Below are 18,305 nucleotides of genomic sequence, written 5' to 3' on the forward strand. Positions count from 1 at the left end.
ACAAAAGAATGGTATTTTTCTTGGAGTTAGCAAATGTAACTGAACCTACACTTATGACAACCATTGTCTCACTGATGAGTGTAGCCATTGCTACAGGGCCATTATTGGGTTTGTGGCCATTATGCATTTGAGCAACTACATGTGAATTGAATTGGGGTTTGTTATAAAGGGACAATCTGCCCAACATTTTTTTTTTTTTTTTTTGCTCCTGGGAAATGATGGTAACTAAGCATCAAGGTGTATGATGATCGCAAATGACAACACCAATCTGCTGACATTTCCATAACTAGTGGAAATAGCTAAACTTGGGGTAAAGACAACTGGATGCATTGATCCAAGCAATTCCTTATCCACTGAATAGTCCACCCTTCAAATCCACATTTCTTCAACTTACAGATAAGGATGAGGTTCTGGAACATGTCAAAGGCCTTGCACAAGTCCAGGTAGATGATGACATCAGATGTTCTTCCTTAGTCCACTGATGCCATCACTCCATCATAGCAGGCTACCAGACTGGTCAGGCATGACTTACTCTTAGTGTAGCCATGGTGGCTGTCAAGAATTACCTCCTCATTTCGCATGTGCCTTAACATCTCTTTCAGAATCTATATAAATGAACACAATAATTACTAGAAAACAAATAATGAAATAAGTGAGGACAAGAAAAACTACAAAGTTTTATTTTATTTATTTTATGGCAACATATACTTGACAACTTTTATTCAGTTTCATTGTTTTCTTTGTTAGGATAATAGTGGTAACAATCAGTGTGTTTTTGCATGTAAGAATATAATCTAGGATTTACAGTCTATTTAAAACTGAGCTAATACAAGTATGTAATTAATTGAAAAATTACTCTTTGAGAGATGTTACCAACAGTCTACTTGTCAAGGAGAGGATATTTCAAATGGAAGTCCATAGGGGTCAGATTGAACTTAGCTTTATTCAGTATTTTTTGAAACTTTCAAAAAGTCATTTGCTTAAAACCTGTGTGATTAACAGTGAACCAGAAGAGTCTGCAAATAGTAGGTTTATCATACTTTCAGTGATCTTTTAGTTTTTCCATGTATAAATATTTGAAGCTCTTTAAAACAAAGGCAATAATTTTTCTGAAAGTTTGTCCAAATGTTCTTGAAACCTGTACCAAAAAGAAAAAAAAAAAAAAAAAGTTTTATTCCATTGTATGTATTGATTTCCTAAATTTAATAATCTCTGGTAATATCACTCAACATGAACTACATTCACCTTGACTAAATGGAGAACTCAAGCATCATTGCTGGCTCTTACTTCTATAATTGTTAATAACTTGGTATGGAAAATCATTTTTATTTGTATCTGCTCCATATTTGCAATTCAAGTGATATAAATAAAAATTACATTATTTCAGTGGTCAACTATTGGAAAAAAAGACTGCTTTTTTTTCCAACCTTAATGATTCTATTGTTCTAAGATTTTCTAGTCCAACCATCAACCCACCACCACCATACCCATTATACCATGTCCTTCAGTGTCACATCTACCCTTTTTTTTTTTTTTTTTTTCAAAATCTCCAGGGATGATGACTCCACCACCTCTCTAGGCAGTCCATTCCAATAACTCACAACTCTTTCTGAAAAGAACTGAACTTCTTCTGCTTCAAATTAGGGTCGTTACCTCTTGTCCTATTGCTAGTTACCTGGGAAAAGAGGCTTACCTCCACCTCGCTACAATCTCCTTTAAGAGAGCCATAAGATCTCCCTCCCCTGAGCCTCCTCTTCTCCAAACTAAACAATCCCAGTTCCCTCAGTCTTGTTAAAGCTCATACAATCGGCCTCAGCCCATCAATACAGCCTATTCAGATCTCTCTGCAGGACCTTCCTACCCTCAGGCAGATTAACACTTCCTCTCAGCATGGTATCATCTGTAAACCTGTTGAGAGTAGGCTCAGTCCTCTCACCCAGATTATCAATAAATGGACCTTGTAATATCAGAATTATGTCAGCATTTGTAGTGGAGTCCTAGAGTCAACTACTCTGAGGCATATTGCTGATGATCGAAATCTTGAGTTTCATGTATTCCAAGCCCAGTTCCCTCAGCTGCTCCTCATAAGACTTGTGCTCCAGACCCTTCACCAGCTTCGTTGCTCTTCCTTGAACATGCTCCAGGGCCTCAATGTCTTTCTTGTAGTGAGGGGCCCAGAACTGAACACAGTGTTTGAGATGCAGCCTCACCCATGCTGAGTTCAGAGTGACAATCACCTCCCAGGCCCTGCTACAATATTTCTGATACAAGCCTGAATGCTATTGTCCTCCTTAGCCACATGGGCACACTGCTGTCTCATGTTCAGCCAGCTGTCAACTAACAACCCCAAATATTTTTCTTTGTGCAGCTTGCCATCCAGGCCTGTAGCAATGATAGGAATTTTTGTGACCAAATTGCAGGATCTGGCACTTGGTCTTGTTAAAGTGCATACAATTGGCCTCAGCCCATCAATCCAGCCTATCCAGATCCCTCTGCAGGGCCTTCCTACCCTCAGGCAGATTGACAATTCCTCCAGCATGGTGTCATCTGTAAACTTAATGAGATTATCATACTTCAAGATTATCAATAAAAATATTAAACAAGGCTGGCCCCAGTACTGACCCCTGAGGAACACCACCAGTGACCAGTCACCAGTTGGATTTAACTCCATTCACCACCACTCTCTGAGCCTAGCCATCCAGCCAGGTTTTTACCCAGAAAAGTGCACACCCATCCAAGCCATGGGCTACCAGCTACTTCAGGAGAATGTTGTGGGAGACGAGCCAAAGTCTTTACTAATGTCTAAGTAGATAACACCCACAATCTTTCCCTCATCACCTGAGTGGGTCACCTGACCTTTCACAAACCCATGTAACTTCTGTGAATAAATAAATAATGTACATAGTTGCATTCCTTGCTAGCAAAGCTATTGGTATTTACTTTCACATTCTGGTGTTTTATAAATTTCTCTTTTCTGTATTAGTTATTGCAGTTTAATTTGACTTCTAAGGGACAAGATGAGAATGGAGCTTGTTTATAATGACAATTCCTAGAAAAATAGAATCATGGAAAGATTTGAATTGGAAAGGACCTTTTTTCTAACACCCCTACTATAGCCAGGGTCACCTCCCACTTGACCAGGCTGCACAAAACCCTATCCAGCCTGACCTTCCAGGGAGGGGACATCCACACCCTCACTGGGAAACATGTTGCAGTGTCCCACCACCCCTACAGTAAAGAATTTCTTCCTAATATCTATTCTAAATCTACCCTCTTCCAGTTTAAAACCATTACCCCCCATTTTATTGCTACACGTCCTTGTAAAATGCCTCTCCCTAGCTTTCCTGCAAGCCCCCTTCTGGTACTGGAAGGCTGCTATAAGGTTCCCCCAGAGCCCTCTCTTCTCCAGGCTGAAGAGCCACAGCTGTCTCAGTGTGTCTTCTTACAGGAGGTGCTCAAGCCCTCTGATCGTCTTCATAGCCCTCCTCTGGGCCCACTTCAACAACTCCATGTCCTTCTTGTGTTAGGGGCTCCAGACCTGGATGTAGAACTCCAGGTGGGGTCTTGAGAGCAGAGTAGAAGGACAGAATCACCTGCCTCAATCTGCTGATCACACTTCTCATGATGCAACCCAAGATACTGTTGGCTTTCTGGGCTGTAAGTGCACATTGCTGGCTCATGTTTAATCTTTTATCAACTGACACTCCCAAATCCTTCTCCTCAGGGCTGCTCTCAACCCATTCTCCACCAACCTGTATCTGTGCTTGGGATTGCCCAGACCCAGGTGCAGGACCTTGCACTTGGCCTTGTTGAACTTCATGAGTTTCATGAAGCTGGCATGGGACTACCTCTCAAGCCTGTCTAGATCCCTCTGGATAACATCCCTCCCTCTACCATGATAACTACGCTACTCAGCTTGTTGTCGTGTACAGACTTGATGAGGGTGTACTCAATCCCACTGTCCACGTCACCTACAAAGATGTTAAATAGCACCAGTCCCAACACCAATCCCTAGGGAATGCCACTCATCACTGGTCTCCACTTGGACACTGAGCCATCGACTGTAACTCCTTGAGTGTGATCATCCAGACAATTCCTTGTCCGGAGGGTGTTCCATCCATCAAATCCATTTTTCTTCAATTTGGTGACCAGGATGTCCTGTGGGACAGGTCACTTTCTCAGTGGCCGTTTGTTATGCTATGCATCTTTTTCTTTTTACTTTTTGTTCCCTATAATTGTTGGATATTGATTCTAGTTATTAATTGCATTCATCTTTTTAACAACTATGGTCGTATTCAACTTCATCAGCTTACACCCTGTGAGCAGTTAAAGAAATCAATATCTTTTATCACTTCTGCCAGAGAGTTAACTCTCACCTTATTACATTTTCCATGGAGCATGAACTTGCATTTTGTAGTAAACAGCTTCACTATTTTTCTACTCTTCCAGTCACCAGCTGTTTTTTCCCCAAGTCTCCTTTGTAATGACAGATCCCCTATTTCATCATCAAATTTCATGGGTGCATACTGATTTGTGTGCCAATGTCAATATAATCATCAATATCATTTTAGTTTTATTTTAGTTTGACTCACTTTGGATTTATCTTCAGCTCATCTATCTCATAGTTGCTCTGACATCCATATTCACTGGATTTTGCAATAGATTTCCATTTGGAATAATAAGAAACATATGCAGATGCCCAGAGAGTTACATTTTCTAGTTTACTGAATTAAAGTAGATGTCATGTCAAAGAAAGTAAGTAGATCATGTCAGAATTATCTTTCTCTGGTAGTCATACTGTTATTGTTATCTTATCTACCATTTATCTCCCTATTTTCTGAAGCCTTACCTAGTCTTTAGATTAAACAAATAGATCTGCTGTTGAGAAGATAATTTTTAGACCTTTACTATTCTATAGTCATAAAGTTCTTCAATCATCTTGGATTCATTTTAAAATGTTGCTTCTGAACCTGAATTTTGAAATGCTGATGTTTATCAATAATCTTGGATTATTCATTAAACTTTACAGTTAACTCTACTGTAAGTCTTATAATTTCTGTATGTTATAAATACAAATAAGTGAAAATAAAAATGATAATGATAATAAGCATTTACGTTCTCCATATCCTGTCTTTGCCCCAAAGTTCATCAGCATATGTTTGGATCAAGTAAAGTATTTATGCTTTTTTAACAAGGTACTTTTATTAGTCCAACATGAAATGAATTACAAATCAGCACTTCAAAACTTGCTTCTTGTGCAGATGTAGAATTGGTTTGACATTACTTTTAATATAGGTCTTCTATATGGAACACTAGAAAAACTGCTTACTGAGAGAAAAAGTATTTTCTCATGTGTTACTCCCTTTCATGAGGAATTTTCCAAAGTTTTTCTGTAGCTTTTATTCAAAGCACAAAGGAAAGGGGATGGTAGCTAAAATATCTCAGTGAGATATCTACTTATCATAGAGTGGTTTTTGTGCAGGTTTTTTTTTTTGGCTGGTTTCACTTCCTAGAGATGACAGCTTTTGTAAAATATTTGAAGCTTTGCTGAAACTTCTAGTGCCCTCTAAGTATTCTTTCAAATTTTGCTTAGTTTCTTACTAGATATTTTGCCTACCTGCTAACCAGTAACAATGTGGTAACAATGCCTTCAGCGATGGCTAGAATTTTTATGTAATTCTATAGCATTTCACTATAGCTTTCAATATAGTGGTGAAAGCCATATGAAATCTATGTATAGCATCAGATTATATGGAATAACTGAGTACTTCAATTGTTAACTGCCCAGAAAGTTAAAAATGTCAAAAATAGCTGGAAAAAAGCACAATGAATTCAGTTACTACAAGAGCTCATTTTGTATTTTTTTTCCCGCACTTTAAGATTAGGCTTCTCACTCTACAGTGCAAGAAAGAAAAGCTGTTCTCTAGCTCAGAAATTTTCATTTTATAAAAATATACCACTTAATCTTTGCATTTAAATGTAACTGATAATCACCAATCTGAATTTTACTAAAAAGTCTTGTCAAAATAAAAGTCGTCCTGTAGGACCAGCTAGGCTAAGAAAAGACAGGATAGTTTGCTTTTCCGTGGAAGGTCAAAAACTTGATTTCTGAAACTGAGAAGACTCATGATACAGAAGCTGCATATCATAACTTGATGTCTTATTTCACTGGAACACAAATAAATGAAGACCACTGCCTTAGAAATAGCGTCTGGTTAGTTATGGCATGGAAATCATCATATAAGATGAAGCTCTAATAAATTCATAGTGCCACAGTGTCAGTCCTAAATAGTGACTTAGGCATTTTACATGCATAACATGTTCATGTTTCGGGCTCCACACAATTCCAAGCGTGTGTGATTAGCTACCTATTTCTTTGCTCATAGTAAATGAACAAAGTGAATCAGATTGTTCCTCCCTGTGCTGAAACCAGAGTAATTGCAATTAAAGAAACATGTAGTTCTGAAAGGACCACATGAAATATAGTTCAGCCTCCTGCTCAAAGCAGATCTAGACTGGACTAGGTGCTCAGGAGCTGGTCTAGTCAATTTCTGAATATCTTTACTCCAGGTTTGGAGATTCACATACTCATTGTAGAAGTAATTTCTTCCTCAAGTCTACCAGAAATTTCCACATGTTCAATCTTGTGTCTGTCCTACAGATTGACAAAAGGAAATAAAATACCTGGTGTGTCCTAGGGTAGCAGAATATACTAAAACAACATGTTTCACTAATATACTAGTGACAGAATAATAAATAAGATGTCTTTGATGCCCATAGTTGCTAATCAGTTGAAGAATCAACCCTGTTCCTTAAGAAATGGTTAGTGGTATTCTTTTTAAATAAAAAAAATCTGTCTTAGACTTAAGTAGGCTAATTTCCACGTCTGCTGTATGGAAGATGCTTGTGAATGAGAGAAAGGTATGGCTTTGCAACCTTATGCTCTGAAGTTATGATTTCTTTTCATGCTCCACCTGATGTGGATATCTGTTCACAGCTGCCTAAAACAACCACCAGGTAGATAAGAAGATGGAACAGGAAGATCAGTGGTCATAGTGATAGTCTCATGATTATCTGATTATTCAGAGTAGCGTGTCACGTCCCACACATGAAGGGGTGACCAGATTCGCAAATTCCCACAATTAGGTTAAGAGAAAATGATACTCAAATTCTAAACATAATCATCAAGTTTAATGAGAATCTCTGTACTAGGCTTATCTTAAAAGTATCATAGAATCATAAAATCATAGAATTGCTCAGGTAGGAAAAGACCTTAGAGATCATCAAGTCCAACCACAATCTAACCATACTACCCTGACTCTAACAAGCCTCTGCTAAATCATGTCCCTGAGCACCACATAAAAACAGTTTTTAAACACATCCAGGGATAGTGACTCAACCACCCGCCTGGGGAGCCTATTCCAATGCTTAACAACCCTTTCTGTAAAGAAATTTGTCCTGATATCCAACCTAAACTTACCCTGGCACAACCTGAGGTCATTTCCCCTCATCCTGTCACCTGTCACCAGTGAGAAGAGACCAACCCTGCTCTCACTGTAAGCATCATTCAGATATTGGAAAAGAGCGTAAGGTCTCCCCTCAGCCTCCTCTTCCCCAGACTAAACAGTCCCAGTTCCTTAAGTCACTCCTCATAGTGCATATTATCCAAACCCTGTTGCCCTTCTTTGGACCTGCTCCAGCACCTCATTGTCCTTTCTGTACTGAGGTGCTCAAAACCAAACACAGCACTCAAGGGGAGACCTCACCAGTGCCACGTCCAGGGGCAGGACGACTTCCCTAGTCGTGCTCACCACACCATTCCTGCTACAAGACAGGATGCCATTGGCCTTCTTGGCCACCTGGGCACACTGCTGACTCATATTCAGCTGACTGTCCATCAGTACACCAAAGTCCCTTTCTGTCAGGCAGCATTCCAGCTACTATTCCCCAAGCCTGCAGGGTTCCTGGGGTTGTTGTAACCAAAATGCTGGATCGAACACTTTGCCCTACTGAACCTCATACGGCTTACCTTGGCCCATCAGTCCAGTCAATCAAGGTCCCTCTGTAGTGCCTTTCTTCCCTCTGGCAGATCAACACTCCTTCCCAACTTGGTGTTGTCTGCAAACTCACCACCCTTTGAGTAAGTGTTTTCTTTAACAGGTACTATTGATAATATCTCCACTCATTTTCATGTGTCTTTCTGTAAATTATTAAGACAGGAAACACTTATCTGAATGAGCACTTGTATCATCCTATAGATATGTTAGAGAAAAAAGGTGACTAATCATATGCTAAAGAACTTTCACAGCAGCATTGTCCTCCTCAGGAGAGTACTGTCCTCCTCAGAAGAGTACTGTCAGGTACATAAGGAAAATTCAAGGTTGCTATTAATTTTACAGGACAATCAACCACTTGAATCTATGGTATTTATATTAGGGCACAGTCTTACTTATATTCATTAAATAACACAATTCTCTGACTTTAAAATTTTTACAGAGTTCTGTAGAACAGAAGACCAGAAGTCTTCACTTCTGGTTGTTTATCCATATTGTAATTTTATTTATTTATTTTAAGAAAGAGTACAGATGAAAAGCAAAGTACTTACATATAATTAAACTAAAATTCCTGCAAATCTTAATTAAATTTCTTGGTGTAGTTTCACTCAAAGGCATTATATATATGAAGCCTTTAATCTTATGATCACAGTTTTGCTCAGCTTCATTACTTATATAGAACGATCAACAACCACTGATGGATCACTCAGTGATTTACCTTATACTGGTCTATATTAGTTAGCTTTGTGCTGTAGTGTGGAAATCCTCTCTAACACAGTCTTTCAGTAGGTAGCAGGATGGTTTAAGCAGTCTCCTCAGAACAGTCAAAGAAAGGTCTGTTTGCATGTGAAGGGTTTGCTTGCAGTGCATGTATCTGCTGCAGTGCAGGCTCTTCAGGGGCTGCAAGTTGTGCACCTCTTCTCATGGCTGCTCACAAGACAATTTCTTACCCCCTTGCCTTATTGCTGGGCAGTGGTTTGCTCTTTCTGAGCTCCACTCACCTCAAGGCTCTTATCTGTAGTTCAGGGGCCTGCCTGTTCTTTATAATTCCCTGGATGTTGCTTTTGGATATAATAATTATACTCAGGTGCATTTGGATGAATAATCTAATCTCAGAGGCAAACACAGTTTGGAATTAACTAGTATATTACTTTTATTCAGGGACACTTGTATTTTATAACGTGGCTTGTATGTCATGTCTCTTACAAAGGTCTCAAATAAACCTCTTGTTCAGTCCAGACTTTCCAATTCCTACCTTCTTTTATATTCTATCTTCAGTTCTCTGTTTTAGAATCAGATGCAAAAGCTGATGGTTAAATAATGTTGTCAAACAACAAGTCCGAGGGCCCCTGGAAAGTAATAATCAGTCGAGGTGCGGTGAGGGATGAGGCCACACATCCATGTGGTTTCTAGTAGCCAAGTCATTTAATAACTGCACACAGCCGTTTATATAGAGTGGTACAAATAACATGCTAAGTACAACAAGGCACAGTTCTCATAACTTGCAGTTACTTGCAGCTTGTCTCACGGCACCTGTCACAGTGGTCTCTATCGCTGCTCCGCATTCCTCTTGCCTACTCCCATCGTTGTTCTGTGTGAGACAGTGATCCATAGCAGCTGTTTTGCTCACACTGACCCAGGGGGAGATAGATCTGACCTCCCTGGGTCAGCTGTCCATCCACAAAATAATAACAATCTGAACCTGTTATTTATAAGAATGGAGACAAGATAAGACACCTTGACTTTGTCGTGTTGATTTTACAACAAGGTAACGCTTGTATGCATTTGTGCGTATGTATGTATGTATGCGTACTGAGGGCATTGAGTGTACCCTCAGTAAGTTTGCAGATGACACCAAGCTGGCTGGAAGTGTTGATCTGCCTGGGGTTAGCGAGGCCCTACAGAGGGATCTGGAAAGGCTGGATAGCTGGGCTGAAGCCAATGGGTTGAGGTTCAACAAGACCAAATGCCAGGTCCTGTACTTTGGCCACAAAAACCCCAGGCAATGCTACAGGCTTGGGGCAGAGTGGCTGGAAGACTGTGTAGAGGAAACGGACCTGGGGGTATTGATTGATGCTCTCTGAACATGAACCAGTAGTGTGCCCAGGTGGCCAAGAAGGCCAATGGCACCCTGGCCTGTATCAGAAACAGTGTTGCCAGCAGGAACAGGGAAGTAATTGTCCCCCTGTAGTCAGCACTGGTGAGGCCCCACACAGAATCACAGAATCACACAGAATCACAGAATGGCCTGGGTTGGGAGGGGCCTCAAGGGTCATCAAGCTCCAACCCCCCTGCCGGGCAGGGCCACCAACCTCTCCATTTACTCGACTAGGTTGTCCAGGGCCCCATCCAACCTGGCCTTGAACACCTCCAGGGACGGGGCACCTACAACCTCTCTGGGCAGCCCGTTCCAGCACCTCACCACTCTTCTGGTAAAGAACTTCCCCCTAACATCCAACCTAAATATTCCCTCTTTCAACTTAAAACCATTCCCCCTTCTCCTGCTGTTATCTACCCTTTCAAAGAGTTTACTCCCTTCCTGTTTATAGGCTCCCTTTAGGTACTGAAAGGCTGCAATGAGGTCACCCCGCAGCCTTCTCTTCTCCAGGCTGAATAAGCCCAGCTTCCTCAGCCTGTCCTCGTAGGGTAGGTGCTCCAGCCCCCTGATCATCTTTGTGGCCCTCCTCTGGACCCTCTCCAACAGCTTTCTTGTACTGGGGGCTTCATACCTGGACACAGTACTCCAGAGGGGGCCTCATGAGAGCAGAGTAGAGAGGGACAATCACCTCCCTGTCCCTTCTGGCCACCCCTCTCATGATGGAGCCTAGGATACCATTTGCTTTCCGAGCTGCAAGAGCACACTGCTGGCTCATGTTAAGTTTGTCATCCATCAGGACCCCCAGGTCCTTCTCTGCAGAGCTGCTCTCAAGGACTGCTCCTTCCAGTCTGTATAGATGCCTGGGGTTCCTCCGGCCCAAGAGCAAAACCCTGCACTTTGCCGTGTTGAACCTCATTAGGTTCACCCGGGCCCACCTTTCAAGTTTGTCAAGGTCCCTCTGAATGGATAGGATAACCTCCAGGGAAGGTTCAGGCTGGACGTTAGGAAATATTACTTCTCTGAAAGGGTGGTCAGGCACTGGAATGGGCTGCCCAGAGAGGTGGTGGAGTCACCAACCCTGGAGGTGTTCAAGGAACATTTGGACATTGTGTTGAGGGTCGTAGTTTAATGAGAACTATTGGTGATGCGTGGATGGTTGGACTGGGTGATCCTGTGGGTCTTTTCCAACCTTGGTGATTCTATGATTCTATGTATGTTACATGATAATGAAGTAATATATTATTATAGGAATATGTGTATCTGTCTGTATTTAGGAGATGCATATTAAATTAATATTTTTCTCTGACCCTGTCCTCATCCCACCTTAATATGTGTGATAATGTTTGAAAAATAATCCCTTGTGAGTAGAAATGTTTGTTTGTTTGGGTTGTTCTTGAGTTATACAGGATCTTGTTCAATGCTTTTGCTACTATTCACAAGACATTTATTATTGTGATGTTGTGGGTAGCTGTGATTTGTTCTATGCATTTTCTTTATTTTGTTGTTATGCCAGCAAAATTAACTTTCAAACAATAGACACAGAGACAATGACTTTTGGGAGAGAATGAAGAAACAATAATTTGCAGATATATCTATCTGACTTTCCCAAATTGATGGTTTGTTATATATAATTAAACCATAGTTTCATCACAGCAACTATTGTGCAGGGTTTACAGTGTGTTTTTAAATTTAATGGATTTTAGTTCACCCTTGAGAGAAGAGTAAAGTCTTAGTAGGGCAACCTTACTTCCTTTAGACAAGATATAAGCAACAACTGTGTATTTGCAGAGCATGTCTAAAAATAGCTTTCTGGCAGTACAGTACAAAACAATGAAGTATGACAGCAAGATACTCAGCTTCATACTGCAACTAGCTGCTCACTGGAGTTTTTCTCAACTTTAATTCAATTATGAAAGAACTAACACATAGCTACATAATTTTTTCTATTATGTGTGTTAACTGTGCTCCATGGAGTTGTACCTGTCCAAACTCATTCAGATTATATGAGGTAGATGACAAGGTGCCACAGTACAAAAGAAAATCTGTTGCAGTAACAGTAATTGATACTAAGAGCAGTTTCAGCTAGTACAACTATATCATTTTCTTTTTTTTTTTTTCCCAAGGGCACGGGAGATGGGGGAGAAAATAGAGTCATAGCGAATACGACCAGGAGACAAAGAAAGATTTGTGCCTATTTCTGAAGAAGAACTTTGATTTTCATTGGTGGACATCCCAGAAATCTTTCAGCTGAGATCCATCATTTTGGGGCAGAGGGTGAATTGTGTCCTGGGGATATGTTGTTCGTGAATCTCAGGAGTCAATTGGATTATTACATTCTCTAACCATCCTGTTAATTTAAACAAGAATGAAAGCTATTTATTTGGCTGGTTGAAAATAAAGAAATATCCTACTGAAATGCATCTGACTTGTACAGCAAGTTGATGTGCCTATTTCCAAGTATATTTTGATGAGTGAAATCTCTTCAGTAATTCTCACTGGCCCACAGGCAATATATTGTTCTTGAGAATGTATACTGATGAGTAGTTAGGTTGACCTGAAAACCCAACATTAATTTCCACTTTTTAAAAAGTTCTGTGATCACAACGATATTGTCTACTAGCAGTAAAAACAAATGCTACCCATAAAATGCATTCCAATGACAATCCTCAAGCTATAACCATAGAAACATCAAGACTATGAAAACATTTATTTTTCTGTTGTTCTTCAGGTGTTACATAAACCTAATATGTTGCTTTAGTTATGAGACTGCCAGATATACTCATTTATTATTCACTATTTTGGATTATAGATATTCAGTCTGCCCTGCTAACCACTCATGCACACTAACATGTGCACCAGTAAAAGCTTTCCTCTCAGCTATATTGTAAATATCTGGCTATTTGTGACAAAAATACTTCATTCATTTTTGTGTTAAGAACAATGACATTTTTTTTCCTGCTCCCTCTCCAGAAATGAAATTTATAGGTAAAGAAATGTGAACAATTCTAAAAGTAGATCTTTATTAAAAAAAAATCTAGATATTGGGGCTGTTGTTATTTATTATTTCTCTTGATCTGTTAATTGTTATGTGGAGTGGGACTGCTTTTATATTTTATTGACAGAGGAAGAGCAGATATGCTGATAGAAAATTTGCAATAAGCTATACCTATTCCAATGGTGCTGGATATGGCATCGTCAGATGCTAACATTTGTGAGTTCTTTCTCCAGCGCCCTCCACCGATGTGCAGGTCCTCAGTGGATGTAAATAGCCTAAATCTGCAATTAAATCATTGCTTTTATGACAGAGAGTGGCTGAGTCAACTCATGGGATTTTATAGGGTACACTGAAAGACAATGTATGTTCCAAACAGAGGCACAAGAATAAATTCTGGTCAAATCTGACTACAGCTCTGAAGATGGAATGCTGTCTTGGGGACTCGGGGCTTTCCTCCTCAGAGTTTTATTGAGAATGAGTAAATAACTTCCAGTGAACTTACTATTATTTAACATCAGATTGATCTATATTTCTATGGCCTGTTACACAATGTATTTTAAAACCCCCAAGCTGTAACATTTATTAGGACAACAGAAAGGAGGATGAAATGGTGCATGGGTATACTTTGTGCTTAGATAGAAATAAATCTCTGTAATGTTACAGAATTACATTTTAGAAAAAGTTGCAGTACCGTTTTTCAAAGATCTATGTCACAAGGACCATGAAGGATACTGAGAATCACTGAGTTTTCCTAATGACCTCTATCAAAATGGAGAAATCTTGGTATTACATGTACAGGCAAAATAATTAGCGAGCCTTTAATACATCCAAACATCAGTGTGATATTTTGATTTCTTAGCTCTATTTATTTTTAACTTGGATATTGATAACATATTAATGACCATTACTCTCTTTAAATCCAGAATTCATTCCTCCTGCTGGCTGTTATATGTAGGTAACTTCAAAATTAATACTCAACAAAATCTGCACCAGCAGAGATGTCACCACTGCTGACGTGCACCATGCACAACGTAACTGTACTAATATCCACTGTTTGGCCTCTATAAACATTCAGCAAGTGTAATGAGTGTCAATGGGTGCAATTTTTTCCTCATGGAGGAATTCAATGACACAACTTTTGTTCGTTTGCCCTTTCATGTCGTATACCATTTTGTCAGACTGGACTCCTGTTGCCATCTGTTGGATAGTGACAAAATGTGATGGAATATTGTTGGGAAGATTCAACCTTTACTGTCATGACACGAACATCCATTTCTGACATTCTGACACTGTGGGTCAACATAATAAAATAGGAGACATTTTTGAAGCAGCCTATGCATATAATGTAATCTCTTTCAATTTTTGTTATCATTAAATTAGTAGCAAAATCTAATTTTCTTTACTGAAATTTTCTCTCCATTATTTTAAAAGCATTTCCTGGTTTATTCTTAGGAGTTTGGTGTGTCACAGTGGTATCATAAATAAGACATTGAGAGTAAATTGTGGAAGAAGGTTGTCACAGAGTTATCTAGATCAATCTATGCCTGTGACAGGGGGGCAGTAGGCCCATGGACCCCCTGGCTCCCAGAAATGGGAAGGGAAAAGGGAAAGTGGTAGGGAAACAGGAGCTGGGCTCAGAGAGGGAAAAAAAAAAAAGAACAGAGCAGCGGCAACGATCTAAGGAGGAAAACTTATTTTACTAACTATGATATCGAAATGCAACACAGTGTAATACAATCTAATTGAAATTGAGGCTAATAAATCAAATAAAATAGGAGAGGGAGCTTCCGAATCTGGAAGGCCTACCTGAATGAAGACGCATGGCTTGGAAGCACACCCACCCTTCTGCCAGGCAGTGAGAGAGAGAGATACTGTGACCTCCATGACATATCTTCCTTCTCTGACTGTGAGGTCATCTGGGATATGTAGTTCTTCTTCTCTTTTGAGAAGCAGGTATCTGGAAAGTTATCAATCCATGGAACTGGAGTATTAACTCTTTAATTACCTGTGCTGTACATGATGTTATGATATGGAATACCAATAGCAAAATTACAAAACCATGACAAAGGCTGGTAGAAGTGTTGTTAGTACCTCCAGAAGAAACCTTACTAGCCATCTTGGAAATATTTTCCCAAAGTAATAGTCCATTGTCAGTGTTGCAGGCTTTTTTCGTTGTTGTTGTTTTCTTTTTGTAGGTTTGATTGATGTAGAAAAGTAAATAAAGTAGAAAATAACATCGTATTGATTAAGTCATGAGGAAAATCAAGAGGGTATTGCTACTCTAAGAGGATTAATAGTTATCTCTGGTTAAGGGAAAGCTAATACTATGAAATCTCTGGCTAAAGGAAAAATAATACTGTGAAATTTTGCCCCAGCTTACATAAATGACTTGTGTCATTTACAGACACTCTTGATGTCTGTAGAAAATAAGAAATTACTGCTCTGAAAATTTTAAAGCTATTTAAAGAGCAATAGTTAGATAAGATTTACTATTGGATTGTATTTGTCATGTTTTTCTGTTGGAAGAAAGTACACTGTTATCAATTGGAACCTCACTGGAGTTTCTATTGTATTGTTTTTTAATGAAAAATAATAGTGTAATTTCTGGCGTAAGATGATTATATAAAAAGGTTTGCTTTGATTTAATGATCTGTTTGCAGTTCTTGATAGTGAGGAAGAAATCAAGAATTTAGCAGAAATGTTAGCTGTCAAGGATCACCTCCTCACTTGCATGTGACTTAACATAGCTTCCAGGAGAATCTCATCCATGATTTTCCCAGGCATAGACATGAAGCTCACTGATTTTTGTTTTCCTGAGTTTTCCTTTCTATCTTTCACAGAATCATGGAATCACAGAGGTTGGAATGGATCTCAAGAGATGGAGTCCAACTCTCCTGCTAAAGCAGGTACTCTACAATAGGTCGCATAGGTAGGCATCCAGCTGGGTCTAGAATATCTCCATAGAAGGTGATTTCACAGCCAATCTGGGCAACCTGTTCCAGTGCTTCGTCACCCTTACCATATAGAAGATCATCTGCATGTTAGTACAGAACTTTCTGTGCTCAAGTTTAAGGTTATTACTCCTTGTTCTATCACTACACACCGCCTAGAAGAGCCTGGCCTCATCCATTTGCCTCCCACCTCCATTTAGATATTTATAATCATTAATCAGATCACTTCTTACTTTTCTCCTTCCCAGGCTAAACTGATCCAGGTTACTCAGCCTTTTCTCATACAGGAGGTGTTCCAGGCCGTTTATCATCCTTGTAGCCCTCCACTGGACTCCCTGTAAGAGATCCCTGACTTTTTTGAACTGGGGAGCCCAGAGCTGGACACAATAGTCTAAATGTGTCCTCACCAGGGCTGAGTAGAGGGGGAGGATTACTTCCCTTGACCTGCTGACCATGGTCTTTTTAATGCAGGACAACACAGGACTTCTTGCACACTAGTGGCTTATGGCCAACCTGTTGTCCACCAGGACTCCCAGGTCCTTCTCCACAGTACAGTCCTGTACTGATGCATGCGATTATTTCTCGCCAGGTGCAGGACTCTGCATTTCCTCTTATTAAACCTCAGCAGGTTCCTCCAGCCCAACTCTTCTATCTGTCCAGGCTGTGTTGAATGGTAGCACAGCCTTCAGGTATGTCAGCCAGTCCTCCAAGCTTTGTATCATCAGAAAACTCGCTGAGGGTGGACTCTATCCCTTCACCCAGGTTGCTGATAAAGATGTTGAACAAGACCAGACCCATGGTGGGTCTGGGCTGGGGTGCACTGCTAGTTGCAGGCCTCATTTTTTGAAAATTGGAGTGATGTTTTCCTTTTTTCAGTTACCAGAGACTTCATCTGACAGACATAATTTTTCAAATATGATGGAGAGCATCTTGGCAAGCACATCAGCCAGTTACTTCAGGGCCTTGGGATGCAAGTTGTCTGGTCCCATCAATTTGTATACATTCAGTCTCATGAGGCAACATCAGACTTGCCCTGCTCTTGCAGTGCAAAGAATTATGCTCCCCCTGATCCCTGCAAGTTCAGGGACATAAGAGGAGTGGGAAGCCTGACTGACAGTGAAGACCGGGGCAAAGGACTCCTTGAGTACCTCAGCCTTCTCCATATATGTTGATGTCAGGAATTTTCAAATACGAATCAAAGTGTCTTAAGAATCATAGAAAGGGAGATGGTGCTGATTAAATAAAGTACATTTTTAAGTTGTACAAAGGCTAAGCATCACACTGCTGTTGTGGTGTTATGATTTTTGTTGTCGGTATTCCACATCAGAACATCATGCCGAACAGTGGGAGTTACAGAGTTAAGCTTCTCGTTCTGTATCTTTTTGAGCATTTTGGGTTACCAGAGGGGCGGGGTGGCATCCCCGGAGGACTTGGCGTGAAGAGGAAGTGAGGTGGAGCGCCGGACTGGACGCCAGAGGTTGTCTGCCCCTGGCCGTCTCAGCTGGCCATGGAGAAAAGCACGTGCTTTCCTCGCACTATCATGGTTTGACTCGTACTTTGGGTATCCTTGTCTCTCTTGTTTTGTTTCATTTGGTTAAATTTAGTAAATTTCCTCCTCAGATCATTGCCATTGTGTTTTCTCTTTGTTAAAACTATCTGCTAGCTTTCTACCCTTCCCCCTGTCCCGGAGCCGGCGGGTTATGTGGCAAACCGTTAGTAGCCCCCCCCCCCCCCCCCTTTTTTTTTCCTTCACTCCTTTGTCTCTCCTTTTTTTTTTTTTTTTTTTTTTTTTAAATTTTTGCTGGGGCCTGTCCCCCCCGTCACGGGTAACTCCGTGACAACTGCTTTGTTATTTGTTACAGGAAGACCTGAAAAACACTTATTTATATAGATAGAGATGCTGCTAATCATGCAAGCTATTTTTTTCATTTTTTTCCCTGAATTTTATTCGTATTCTGTAAATTTTTTTGAAAATCTGACTGTGATTGTGCTAGAAACTAATGGTCTTGAACACTGAGTAGTGTATTAGAATGCTTACATATGGATATGTTAGTTTAGTTTAAAGAACACTATGAGAAAAACATACAAGAAGGTAAGGCCATTTTCAGCAAACATTCGAGAGCTGTTACGAGAAAATTCTGGGAAATAACAGCCTACTAATCAGAGTATGTCATGGTTTTGTATTTTTGCTATTGGTATTCCACACA

At 40.1% G+C, this 18,305-nt stretch overlaps 1 long non-coding RNA gene across 1 annotated transcript in view; it reads right to left on the reverse strand.

Moving 5' to 3' along the window:
- Positions 1–702: 702 nt before the first annotated feature.
- Positions 703–18,305, reverse strand: part of LOC112531745 — a 79,951-nt gene continuing 62,348 nt past the window's right edge. The window contains exon 4 of the long non-coding RNA XR_005857929.2: positions 703–1,138. This is a non-coding gene — a long non-coding RNA (uncharacterized LOC112531745). The remainder of the gene's footprint in view (positions 1,139–18,305) is intronic.

The sequence above is a fragment of the Gallus gallus genome, chromosome 2 (assembly GCF_016699485.2).
Source record: "Gallus gallus isolate bGalGal1 chromosome 2, bGalGal1.mat.broiler.GRCg7b, whole genome shotgun sequence".
Taxonomy (NCBI): Eukaryota; Metazoa; Chordata; class Aves; order Galliformes; family Phasianidae; genus Gallus; species Gallus gallus.